The sequence below is a fragment of the Amphiura filiformis genome, chromosome 1 (genome assembly GCF_039555335.1).
Source record: "Amphiura filiformis chromosome 1, Afil_fr2py, whole genome shotgun sequence".
NCBI classification, from domain to species: Eukaryota; Metazoa; Echinodermata; class Ophiuroidea; order Amphilepidida; family Amphiuridae; genus Amphiura; species Amphiura filiformis.
In genome coordinates, this window is record NC_092628.1 from 72,762,978 (window position 1) to 72,777,412 (window position 14,435).

Below are 14,435 nucleotides of genomic sequence, written 5' to 3' on the forward strand. Positions count from 1 at the left end.
ATGAATATGCATAATTCAATTTTCGTAACTGAAAGGGAACGATACTTTTTGATCAAGTGCAATTTTCGATCATTTCTTATGAGGACATTAGGGATCTAAAATGAGCGTTTATTGGGTTTCGACAGTATTTTTTGTGGGACCTGAGAGCACCCCAGACCTATCGAATTGCATTCTGAATACGAAGCATGTCTTTCTGATATCAAATAATTTTCATTTTTTGAAAATCACAATATAATACAAATTTTATGACAAATTATAAAAAATTGATATTTTTCAAATTTTTGATATAATACAGTCCTCGAAGTAAATTATATAAATCTAATGATATATTCTTAAAGTGTATGTAGCAGGAGGAAAAGCCGACGGTCAATTGAAAATTTTGACCTTTCATATTGAAGATATGGATTTTTTCCCAAAAGACCTAATTTTTTTGGTGTTTTGGGAAAAAAAATCCATATCTTCAATACCAAAGGTCAAAATTTTCAATTTATCGTCGGCTTTTCATCCCACCTACATACACTTTAAGTATAAATCATCAGATTTATAAAGTTTACTTCAAGTACTGTTAAATATCAAAAATATCAATTTTAATGATTTGCCATAAAATGTGTATTAAATTGCGAATTTCAAAAATCAAAATTATTTGATATCAGAATGACATTCTTCGTATTCAGAATGCAATTCGATATGTCTGATGTGCTCTAATGTCCCAAAATAAATACTGTCCAAACGTTCATACCCCAGCCCTTAACGGCGTGTGCTTCTATTTTCTTACTATTAAGCAACACTACATTTTTCAGGTTAGAACATTCACTTTTATAGCAAAATGCTTTCATTACATTTCGAGGTCCCGAAGGATCTATAAATTGTGATTAGAACCATCATCATTCGTGAATAAGTGGGGTTAAACTCTATTAGTATTTCTGATCTAAAATAGATTGACCAAGTCTTCTGTATTTTTGAAACAAGAGAAAATCACACTATATTATCAACCAGTAGTGTGTCATACTGTTCAAGACTTTTGCTAAGTCTATAGTTAATCAGTTGACAATAAGTTTAGATGTTTTGCACCTTTTATTACTTTACTCTTTTGGGAATAGTAGCACACCGTACCCTCTTCCAGCAGTGCTATAATTTCCCATATTAAAATTTTACAATGCAATATGACCTGTGCATCGGGTCTTTCTAAGAGAACTTTCAATAAGAGATCATTTTAATTACAGTAGTAAGTGACAACATATATGTAGCATACTTGACCGATGACAGAATAGTGAGACAGATTAACATTGCAAACGTGGGTGGGTTCAAAACCAGTACCTTTATTTTGGATTTGCATGCAAACAACTAGCTACTCAGACCTTCACCTGACATACAGAACTGGACCAGGTTATGTACCAAAGGACTTCAAATGTAAAGTATAAATGTTAAAGGGTGGAAGCTCTTAGGGACGACATACCTGAATTTTATACATATTTGTTAGACTTACTTATGAAATATCGCCTGAGCACAATTAGAGGAAGAAACGAATACAACCATGGATATGAAGAAGATAATGAATGCAATGATGAGGGGGGAATAAAGAAAAAAGATGAAATGCTGATAAAGATAAGAACGGTGATAAGTTTCACACCAACGGCAAGTTGAATTGGCGGTGAACCCACAAAATTGTCACCAAGTTACAGTTTTAGTATTTATTAAAGTTAAAGGTCCCTTCATCCTAAGCAATCAAAAGGGGTATGATTATGAATGTTATTTTTCTCATTAAACATATGAAATATATATTTAAAATTAAAAAAAAAACACCAAAAACAACAACCAAAAAAACAACCAAAACAGCAACCCAAAATAAAACTATGCTATGCAGATGGAGAGTTATCAAGAGAGTTATGACATCAGTAACATAAATCGATCCGTAGATGAAATGATATCATGACTTATTCGGATAACTTATATTTGAATCTTCTGAAATTAAAGACAATTCGTACATAGTTTTGAAAGGAGCAAACGCTCATAGTTCATGAAGGCATAGCACCCAAACATGGTGGTACGAATGACGGTACCAAGGCAGTTGCGAATATTGTGTTCTTTCTATATTTTATTTGTTGGTACATGTATGAAACACAAGCATTGATTAATGATGTGAAAAGTAGACTCAAAGATATTGCAAAATTTGATGATCTGTGTTGTGTACTGATTGGCTGTTTGAACTTAACCTTTTCCAATCAATAATAGAACATTATAAATGAATAGACAAGTTACGTAGAAGGTGAAGTTTTTACATTTTCAAACATATTACAGTCATACTATTGAACTATTTTTGAATAAACTTCATGTAATGTTAACAAATGTTATCAAATCTAGGAATATATTCAATGAGTTTTAAGCTGAATTTATACTTGATCGCTGAACGATTACGATGCATCGCTCTTGAAAAGCGATGGGCAATCGCAGAATTGTGTGATGCATCGCTCGTCGGATTTCCATTTACACTTTTCACGGCGATCGCGATTGCAGACGACAATTAAAATATCCACTGCTGTCAATATTTATTGTTTTGAATAAATTAATCTCCCAAAAGTATATGATTAAGAAAAATAAATTAATTAGCAAAAAGATAGAGGGCAGTTGATGGCAATGATTGGGTGAAATTTATGCGTGTTCCTGTATTCTAGAATGGGTGGCGAATTTTAAGGGAAAATCACACTATCACACGTTCTATACTTGGTACATTTGACAGCTTGATATCGGTTGGACGATGTGTCAACTACTTACGTGTTATAGAACGTGTTTCCTAGAGTAGCAGGGCATGTGTGTTGGAAGTGAGACGAGAATGCGAAAAATGATAAATCGAGCTGCCTCTCAATTCCACTACCGGCATAATATTGACTGGGTAACTGGGTTAATATAAAACGTTTCTAGAAATCCAGCAAAATCTGTAGTTTGAACTTAAGTTGACATAATCCATTGTAAAAGTAATGCAAACAATCCAACCTACGACATACGTGTAGCAACCACGATCAATGCCAATAATCATCTTTATCTTTATGTCACTCATTGATTTATTATCTGCCGCCGACAGAATACTTTCATGAGGCTATACTTGACAAGTGTCATCGTATCAAAATGAGTTCCTTTTAAAAGAAATTTGCCAACAATTACAAGGGCTGTTTTAACTGAACCGAAACTGGGCATGTTTGTGGTAATTTGAGGTCATTGTTACACATATTTTAAAATATAAAGATATACAATTCGAACATCTTATATAATTTTGCAAATTCTTAGTCTTTTTCATTTCAGCTACACCATGTTAGAGTTATGAGGGCTAAGACCTTTATTTGAATTTGATGAAAATTCGCTATGATCTCTTTACAAATCTATGGAACACGGTTGTAGCTCGGGGCATTACGGTTTGTCGAGGGAATAGAGACAGCTAATAACAAAGCAGATAATTCTTACATTATTGCTCATAGAGTGCGCTGATGAAAAAGTTCAATGTAGGTTTAAGGGGTTACTACACCCCTGGCCCATTTTGTGCCTATTTTTGCATTTTTCTCAAAAATTATAGCATATTGGTGAAAAGTAAGACATGTATATTATAGGGGCAAGGATTACAACTACTGCACTGACAATTCAGCAACTCAAGACAAGTAGTTATTGATTTATTGATCAAATATTGGTTTTCCCTCATTTTTGACTGTAACTCCACAACTGTTGTATGTGCTGAAATAAAATTTATAGTGCAGTAGTTGTAGTCCTTGCCCCTATAATATACATATCTTACTTGTCACCAATGTGCTATAATTTTTGAGAAAAATGCAAAAATAGGCATAAAATTGACCAGGGTGTAGTACCCCTTAATGTAAGTCTCTGATGGTATGCTCACAAAGGACCGTTTATTGGAACGATTGAAATGCATCCTAGAACACACATTATTAGAGACTGCAAAGCTACATTCTACTATTTTTGTGCTTGGTGAAATAGGGCATTTAACAGAGTTGAGACGATGAGGTAAGACCAACGTATTCAGAAAGAAGCTGTTTTGAGTCTATTGGGATAGCTGACGTATGTAGACGCCTAAATAGGCAGATCGTTTTTAAAAGTTGAAAATATTTTTCGTAGATATGCTGGATTAAAAAATGGAAGCTTTCTATACATTTATGGATTATTCCCTTTTTGGTCGAAGTATATTTATCTTTTATATTGTTGATGCACTTGCTTGTATAATTATATATCTGACAAAACCTTTAAAAAGAGATGTTCAGTCTTGTTAATGTATCAAATTAGAACAAAAGTAGAGATTTGTTTAAATTCGTTGCACTAATGGTTGGTGCGTAACTTGCAGTAACTTACAAGAAAACTCAAGAGCTACTAGGTACATTATTTGTGTGCGCCATTCTCTTGGTCGGGCTGACGTCACAAAGGGGAAATAGCCTTGTAAAACCAGTGTACGCATGTGCAGCGCATGTGCAGTTCCCCTTTCTCGAGCTGGTTGCTATGCGCGCGCTTGTGCAAAGGGGACAAAGGGGACAATGTTCCCGGATGTCCGACCGAGTGAATTGGGGTGATGGTGCTTAGTGTAGATGTGGGGAGAACTCTTGTTTGTGTGTATATGCTCACACGTTCGTTGATCTGTTCAGTAAAATATACCTTTACGAAGCCCTTAGCTATTTCGAATAAATATCTAATTTATATAGATCTTTCTTCACTGCTATCAATTTTATCACAACACAATTTCAGCTCTTGGCGCTAGCTCTTGATAAAATACTTCACCCGTTATTGATTTCCTGAGTAAACGCAAACGTTTGTTCACAGTGCGTATTATATTTGAATACGTAGAAAAGTACAAATAGTTATATCGCCCGGGAATAAGAACTCAATTGACCGTTGGCCATGTATCGCTATAATCAGTAGCTTAATTGCAACCAATCCATTATTTTTACACGACATTACGCCCATACATTGGCATGTTATTAGATGTGGGAATAATCTGATGAACTAGGGGATCCAAGGAGGGAGGAGAAACAGGAATATAATATCATCATCATATGTCATTGTTTTCAGGTCGTTCACATGACATATGGGTTGTAATACTTCTTTCTGTTTCTTCCGATGTTAAATAGGGATTTAAGAAACATTTATTAAATACGCATCTCTGAAAGCCTAGTAATTTGATGCACTCGTAATGCTATTAAATAATTTAAGAATGACAAGTGAGAGCACTACACAAATCAGTATTCGCCGATTACAAAATGGAATAATTAAATAAAAGTACAATAAATATTTCAATCTAGAACAGGCTAATCACATTGCAGTGAATTGCATTCCATTTATATTAATTTACAGCACAGTATATTACTATATAATATATGCTTTATCCATTGATAGGGTCATACAATGCAGTTACTATAAATTATATAGATGAAATGAGAAGCCTTACAATTAGCATTATTATAATCCGGGGTTAAAATACTTTCATCGCAGCCTAAAGATTTACATGGTACCCAAATTCACACGTAGGAATACAATTATGTACTGTTTGCCTAAGGTATGTAGGCACACAATACCTACTATATATAGGTTGTTATTTTTCTACTGGAACGCAGAGGTACACGGTGTAGGAATTACATATACATTGACGCCCTTTGTTAGTCAACGTTGCATTAACGTTACGCACGGTTTTCCATTCTTGCCCTGCGGGGCTATTATATATTGGAACTCCATTAGTTGCCAGTCCTCACTATGGAAGTCTCCGGCCTCAGCCCTGCCGGGTTTGCGGCCTTGATGTTTTTAATCCCTATTGAGCTGGGGTCCACTATCAAGAAAAAACATCAACCGCAAGCTCGGTAGGGCTGAGGTCTGAGACGTCCATATAGTCCGGCACGACAATAAAGCAAGTAACCTGAATGAAATGAGTGAATTTGGTGAGTTGTCTGTCATTTTACCTGATTAGTTTAAAATTACCAGACACATTTTCTTTTTACTGATAACATTTCATAATATTTAGCAAAAAATAACCAAATTATAAAATGACCGAAATCTCTACACTATGAAATAAGTTTTCGCTAGGAAACAAAACCTGGTTCTGTAGGAGGACATGGGTCAAGATTGCATGCGTTATCTTGGCACCAATACTGAACAGGTTTTTTATTCACTATTATGACTATGTTATTCACTAAGCTTATTCTGGTGATATTTCTTTTTTAAAAGTTTAGACATTGTTGATTTTTACTTTGCATAAGCATGGATGGTTACGGAAGCAGCCATTCCCCAATTGAATGATTTATGCTAACACGTTTGTCAGATTGTGAATCTCTTTCAAATACATGAATACATGCAACCAACAACTACAAAACTGTATATCTCCTTGAATTTTAACTGGCTGTATGCTCATACAAAAACTGAAATTTGACTTAGCTTGTAGAATATCTTTCACATGGTTAAATCCATCAATTGTTCACGTACAAATTTGCAAGTTTTATTGAATCATTCTTTGTGATAGTACCTCTCTCCTTTTTGGATGATGAATGTTGACTGGTTATCCAGTGCTAACATTTTCAATAGGATAAGGTATATAAATAGAATATATATTGGGTATACATATTGAAAGAAATGCCCTTCCGGTATATTTTCCGTGGGGGGGGTGTGGGTGCGCTTAAAATGTGTTATTTCAGATTTTGAGTCTGTAACATAGAATAGGAGTAAGAAGGGAAAATAACCCCAGTGGATATGAGGCGGAAATGTGCGTAATTATAATGTTTGATGCTTTAATCACCGTGAATGAAATGAACCAGTAACTATGTGCAAATACGGGGGAGTTTTAAAGTTTATCGACCTGGTATATTAAACATTCAGGCCTTCCTCTCTGCAATAGGGAAATGAGCGATTTGTCTCAGCCCATGTCTCGGTACTATCAATTTGTCTGATGTATATCACTTAAGGATTTGCTCAAACCTACCGTATTTCATTCAATTTGTAGTACCAGTCTAAGTTTAAATTAGATTAATAACTTCATAATTCAGACGATCATAAGAATATTTCTGAGCAGTTGTCAATATTCCAATTATTTTAAAACGTATTGTAGCGTTGAAATTTAAAAGCTAACTGGATATGAATATGCATAATTCAATTTTCGTCACTGAAAGGGAACGATACATTTTGATCAAGTGCAATTTTTGATCATTTCTTATGAGGACATTAACGGCGTTTGCTTCTATTTTCTTACTAAGCAACCCTATATTTTTCAGGTTAGAACATTCACTTTTATAGCAAAATGCTTTCATTACATTTCGAGGTCCTGAAGGATCTATAAATTGTGATTAGAACCATCATCATTCGTGAATAAGTGGGGTTAAACTCTATTAGTATTTCTGATCTAAAATAGATTGACCAAGTCTTCTGTATTTTTGACACAAGAGATAATCACACTTATTATCAAACAGGAGTGTGCTATGCTGTGTACAGAATAAAACACACAGCTTCTTTTCTTTAAAACTTTTGCTAAGTCTAAAGTTAATCAGTTGACAATAAGTTTAGATGTTTTGCACCTTTTATTACTTTACTCATTTGGGAATTGTTGGCAATTATTAGCTGGAACAGGCAGTGGTGCCTCCAAGGCTTATATTTGAGTAAACCCATACACTATGGTGTTATTCTAAGTTCACTAGTTCAGCCATGAACGCGTAGTATTAACCATTTGTGTGGTGATCAAGTGCAACCGAATAGTGTAAGAATATCAAATTGCCAAACATGATTAAATTATCTCTTGAAAAGAGTATTTGAAATAAGTATGTCAAATCCATTCCAAACATGCCCAGTACTTGTTTTGTAGTTCTTGAGAGTATGGTGTATACTCTTTATCTTGGTAACTTGCAAGATTGTAAGGTTGAGTTGCTTATTCTCGTAATGCGTAATGTCACTGGGCACTAAAAAGGTTTTGTTTGAAAAAGTGACATTGTTTAGAAACGTACGAATGTAGAAATGAAATAATTTAGATTAACACTCGCCCAGCTTTTGATTATGGAAAGTAGAACAGCTTCTTAGAGAATCTGTATCGAAAGTGTTTAGTATGAAGTACGCTTTGCAATATTCTTCAAGCTTCCCTCGTGTCGGGCATTGTTGTTTAACGTTTTTAAGGTAAACCAGACGGTACAGTACTAAAACGTTTTACAATGTTAGCACAGCACGCTCCAGGTAATTTACTTAGGATTCGATGGTCTCCCCCAAGCATTGATTTCGCGAAGGGGGAATGGTCACAGTTTACCAAAGGACTTCAAAGGTAAAGTATTAATGTTATAGGGTGGAAGCTATGGGGACGAAACATCTGAACTTTAATATACAGCATTTATTAGAATTACTCGCCTGCGATGTTTGTATGTTGTTGGTTACACACTAGGATCATAATTAGAGGAAGAAACAAATAGAACTATGAATATCAACAAGATAATGAATGCAATGATGAAGAGGAATTAAAGAAAAATAGATGAAGATGTTGATAAAGATAAAAACGACAAAAAAGGGAGGAGGAAAAGCATAAAGTTTGAGGTTTGATTCAAATAGAGGAATCTTTCCAATGATTTATCGGGGTATAGCTAGCCCGTGAAGTGTATGAGCGCTCCCTGAATTCTAATATGGGTGGCGAACTTTCAGGAAAATTCACACTGTCACACGTATGACAGCTTGATACAGGAAGGGGATGTGTCAACTACTTACGACTTACAGAAGGTGTTTCCTAAGGTAGCTTGGAATGTGTGATGAATGAGATAAATTGAAGAGCTCTTTTTGTATATTGCACAGGTTGACAATACTGTCACTGCGTCGTGTTATAAAAACAAGTACAGGTGTACCGATATACGACAGTTTCTGGACTATTCAACATAACGTAATGAGGTTTGTTGCATCGGTTGTTACGATGTTGCCTGTTCTTAAAACGTTTCATAATTTTCAAGTTTATATCCCGGAGAACAATTTAACAAGAGTAAAATCAAAATCATGGATTATACTGTAGAAACCTATGGTGGGTTTCAACAGCCTCTTCATACCTCGATATTTCATGGTCGGCTTTACCACCGGCAAGGCGATGGGTTAACACTTTTATCGCTATAATTAGCACAAAGGATAGATCTACGATTAGCGAAGAGTCTCGGGTGGTACAACGTACAACGAGTACCAAACCTCTTACGTACCAATCCACTTTGTTGGACTAATAAAACAACAAAATTTCAGTAAACTTTGACCTTCGAATTATGGGATTCACCTTTTCGGTAAATCCCATAAGCCTTTGCGAGTACACCTGAGACCTCGTCATTTGACGTCACGCCAATCTGCGCCGATGCGCACATCGTTTATCGAACATCGTTACTGCGCATTGCAAGTCGGCGTGACGTCAAATGACGAATTCTCAGGTGTACTCGCAAAGGCTTATGGGATTTACCGAAAAGGTGAATTGTAAAAAGGGTGCCAAGCGGCTATTCCTTACAATAATACTCTCAGCGCAGCCTAAATGTTTATCTGGGACTGTCCACTCGAAATTCTAAATGAGCAACTGTTGCTTTGGCTTCACCAAGAATAAGTTCAATTCCCTAGTGTTACTTTTGCCCGGGTACTTTTGTCATTACATTACATTTATCTACATATTTCATGTGTGATTTTAGTGCTCACTTTACGTTACTTTTAAGTAGATGACTTCAGTATATAGATTAACCCTACACTACGAACCCATGTGTCTCTAGAAAACCAACATTGGTTTTTTAGGAGGACACATGGCAAAATTGCATGCGTTATCTTGGCACCAATATTAAGCATGTTTTTTATTTATTTATAAATATATATGTCTTACGTTGTTTAATATCGCTAAGCTTATTCTTCAAACTTTGTTAAATTTCGCTTTAAAAATGTAGAATTTAGATATATTGATATTTATTTTGTAAAAGCATGTAAATGGTTACGGAAACAGCTACTCACCAGTTGAATATTTATGGTGACACGTTTGTCTGATTCTGAACTACAAAACGAGTGTGTATATCTCGTTGAATGTTAACTATCAGTATGATCATTCATAAAACCGAAATTTGACTTGGGTTGTAGAATAATTAAATCCAATCATTTTAACCCATCAAATTTTGATTGAATTGTTCTTTGTGAAAGTACAATCTTCCTCTTTGGAGGATGAATATTGACCGGTTATCCGGTAATATTTTAACCTTTTCAATAGGATCAGGTATATGAATAGAATATATAATAGATCATACTAAGAGAATTGCCCTTCCTGTACAAGTATTACACAATAGCCTAAATGGAGTCACAAGAAAAGAAAATCGATGGCATTTTGGCACTGGTTGTTATTAAGTATTTCTAAAAGAGAAGATTGTGCCCAAAGACTACTTATTTCTTCAACATTATATGAAACTAGGCCGCAGGATAGTAAATTAAGACAACTAGGCCACTGGTCCAAATATTCTTATACTCTGGTCCAAAGGCTAGCAACAAGATGTCAAAGACGAAACTGTCATGTAGTTAGCATGAAAAATATGAAACCTGAAATACGAGTAGCATTTGGCAGAGAAATACTGATTGCAAATTGTGTCAACTTGTCACCTGGATATGTGATAGAGAGTAAATATACGCGTGCGATTACCAGTCATAAACACAAAAATCCAGGTGTTCCAATTTGTCTGCTATAGCATACGAGAAAAGGCAACTCTGACGGTAGTGTGCGTTTTCCAGATCCTGGGTGTTTTCTCAATATCAAAACGTAATACCTGGATAGAATGTAATACATAACTTCCTTAGTAATAGAGGTGTACATGCATTGATTACTTATTATATCGTTAATACTTTTAAAAATGTTTAACTTAGATTGCGTTGTAAGGAGATATTGTTGAGAGGACACCGTAGATTGGTAAAACTCACATCAGAATCGAAAAAGCTAATGTAATGAAACAGTAACCCCATCTCTGTGCAAATACGAGGGAGCTTTAAATCAAGTTTATCTACCCGGGATATTAAACATTAGAGTCCTCCTCTGTGCAAAAGGGCAAATAAGCGATTTGTCTTAACCCTTGTCTCGGTACTATCAATTTGTTTGACGTAAAGCACTCAATGATACACACAAGCCCATTTCATTCCATTTCTAATGAGTTTCATAAGTTTTAATTTAATGAAGAACTCCATTATTAAAGGTCTGTAACCCGATCGACAGCGTCACCCCCCCGATTCTTCTCACTGTTGATGAGTTTTTGGTATCATTTAATAGAATATATTTTTCTCATTATCATCCTGAAAGTTGATGTTTTTCCGGAGAAATCATGAAAAACCAGGCTATAGTGGTATACCACCTTCGACATTCTGGGTAGGAAAATATGAATCCGTGAATAAGAGCCGTTGTACATACATTACATACATTTTAATATTTGTATAGCGATGCTACATTTAGAACGTAGCGCTCGAAACAAAAAACAAAGCAAAAGAAGGACACGAAGAAAAATAAATGAGAACTGCCTGTGAAAGGCTACAAAATCTATGGAAACAAATGTGACTTTAGAACCCTCTTGAAAATAGCCACTGATTGTGATTCCCTGATACCAATTGGCAGCCTATTCCAGGTGCGAGGCGCAACATAGGAGAAGGTCCTGCGTTCAGCTGACATAAGGGTCTTGATTGTGTTGTGTTCAGTCAGGAGGGTGGTATCAGCAGCAGAACCCAGGCCAGCACGCGCAGGGCAGTGCAGGGAAACACAATCAGACAGGTACTCAGGAACACTCTTGGTGAGGCATTTAAACACAGTGACTAAAACTTTGAAATTGATGCGCTCTTCAACAGGGAGCCAGTGCAACTGCTTAAAATACGGCGTGGCATGATGATATTTGAGGGCTTTACATATCAGCTTCGCAGCCCAATTCTGGATCCGTTGTAGTCTTTGAATGTCTGCTTTACAACAGCCAAGATGCAGCCCATTGCCATAATCGATCTTGGAAAGGACAAGGGCTCTTATGACCAGATGACAAGTGTCATAATCCAAGTACCGACGTATCCGGGAAATGTTGCGAAGCTAGTACTCATCCCATACCAATTCGCACGAACTGAAATAGGTCCAAAATAATGAGGGCGCTATAATGATATACGCTTAAAACAAAAAATAAAGAAATATATAAGGGGCGAACTAAATAAAAAGCAAGACCTTATTCTGTCAAGCATGATACGAGGAACATGAAAAAATAATACAAGAGAGCATCCCCCACTACAGAATTAATTAATTAGAAATATTTTTTTTTTAATCACTGTTTTTATTAAAACAAATCATAAAATAGAAGTGTGAAATGTACATGATGATAATGCACAAAATTAAAAGGAAATCAGGGTCAAATTGAAAAAAAAGAACGAGATATTTTGTCACAAGAATGCTGCGCGTAGTGGTATGGCGCAGTACTCGACGGGAGTGTTGTTTCTGGATGCCGGACCATAATGCAATTCACGCGTACCAACGTATTGGCTTGCTAATTGTGCTAATTATTCACTTTTACGCTGAAAATGGTTTTCTCACATAGATGCATAAAGGGACGGTATTTGAAATTGTATGTAAGTTTGAAGACAATCCATATATCCTAAACCGATAGGGTTACCCCCTTTACGACAAACATCTGAATATTTTTGAGCCGTTGTTAATATTCGGCATTTTTTATTTTAAAAGGAATCGTAGAGGCTGGGGTTTAGAGGCAAATTGGATTGGAATATGCATAATTCAATTTTCGTAATTGATGATTTCATTATATTTCGAGGTCCTGAAGGAAATATAAATTCTAATTTGTACCATATATCATCATTCGTGAATAAGTGTGGTTAAACTATATATGAGAATTTCTAATCTGAAATAGATTTACCAGTTATTGAGTACATTCAAACAATAGATAATAATCACACTGTACATTACCAAACAGTAGTGTTACGAGTTGTAAATTCTCAGGCCAAATTCATCTTTTCCCGGTTTTCACACGAAAGCACATCAACAACACACTGTTTGATTAAGTTAACAATATCTGCATCTTTAATTAAAAGTATAATATTAGAAAGCCCCACAACAACTCTCTTCATAGAATCTGCCCCGAAAATATGTTTTCCTTTTTTTTTATATACTAACAAAAACCCAAAAACCAAAAAACCCAACCTATTCGGCTGGTGCAATACAGTGAGCATCATGGATAATGTGGGAATTTACCCAAGATATTAATAAATCAACAAACCATTGAATTTGGGGATTTAATGGATGCCATCGGCTGCAAATAATATCAATGTGAACAAAATACAAGATATTGTTTCGAAACAGACAAAATTTAGAAAGGAAATAATTGAGGATAAACACGCGTCCAGGTTTGGTCGTGGAAAGTAGAACAGCCCTTTAAAGAAGTCGTTTCAATGTGTAATGGATGAAGTACTCATTGCGTGTCGGACATTGTTAAACTTCTTTGAGGTAAACCAAGCGACACGGTTCTACACGATTTACAAAATCTACACGGTTTGCTGAATTAATTTCCGTACTCAATGTTAGCACAGCACACGACAGTTATTTCAATTTGAATTCGATGGTCTTCCCAAAGCGGTGATTTCCCAAAGGAGGGAAGGGGCCCCAATTTACCAAAAGACTTCAAATGTAATGTATTAGAATGCTAAAGGGGGAAGCTCTTAGAGTTAGGGTCAACACACCTGAAACAACAACTTAAATATAAAACCTTTGTGAGGCTTACCAATGGAATGTTGCCATGGCGTTGATGTTGGTTTCAAACTACGAGCACACGTAGAGAAAGAAAAGGACAAGTCGGTGCAAATGAAGCAGATAATGAATGGAATGGAGAATGAAGAGAAATATATGAAGATGCTGATGAATTGTCTCTTTAGCAGTCAGGCAGGAAATCTATGCTTCTTCCACTGACATTGATAAAACAATTACAGACGTTCTCTACTTTTAAATTGCATCGATTTTGGGAGGTCAATTGATAAACGTCGTGTCCTGGACATTACATGGCCAGATATTCATCTAAGACGGGCGGCATGATGGAATAAGAATGACAGCCAGTTTCACACCAAACGGATTCTGAGTTATTTATAAGTTCATTTGGCTGTTAAGTGAACCCACCAAGGTTGTCACCAAACAAACCACATTATTCAACGTTATAAGATGGCGTCCATACACCTTATGGCCTTTAAAAGATATATGATTAGATTGAAATAGAAATAAAAACTGCAGATGGAGAGTGAAGTGAAAATTAATCCACCATTCGAAACATCATTTTGAAAAATCTGACTCCATTAATACCCTAAATTGATTATAAGAATATACATACATACATGTTCATTTTATATCCATACACAACAACAGGAAAATAATTCCTGATATGATACAATGCCATGCAAAATATTGATAATCAAGACCATAACTTATATTT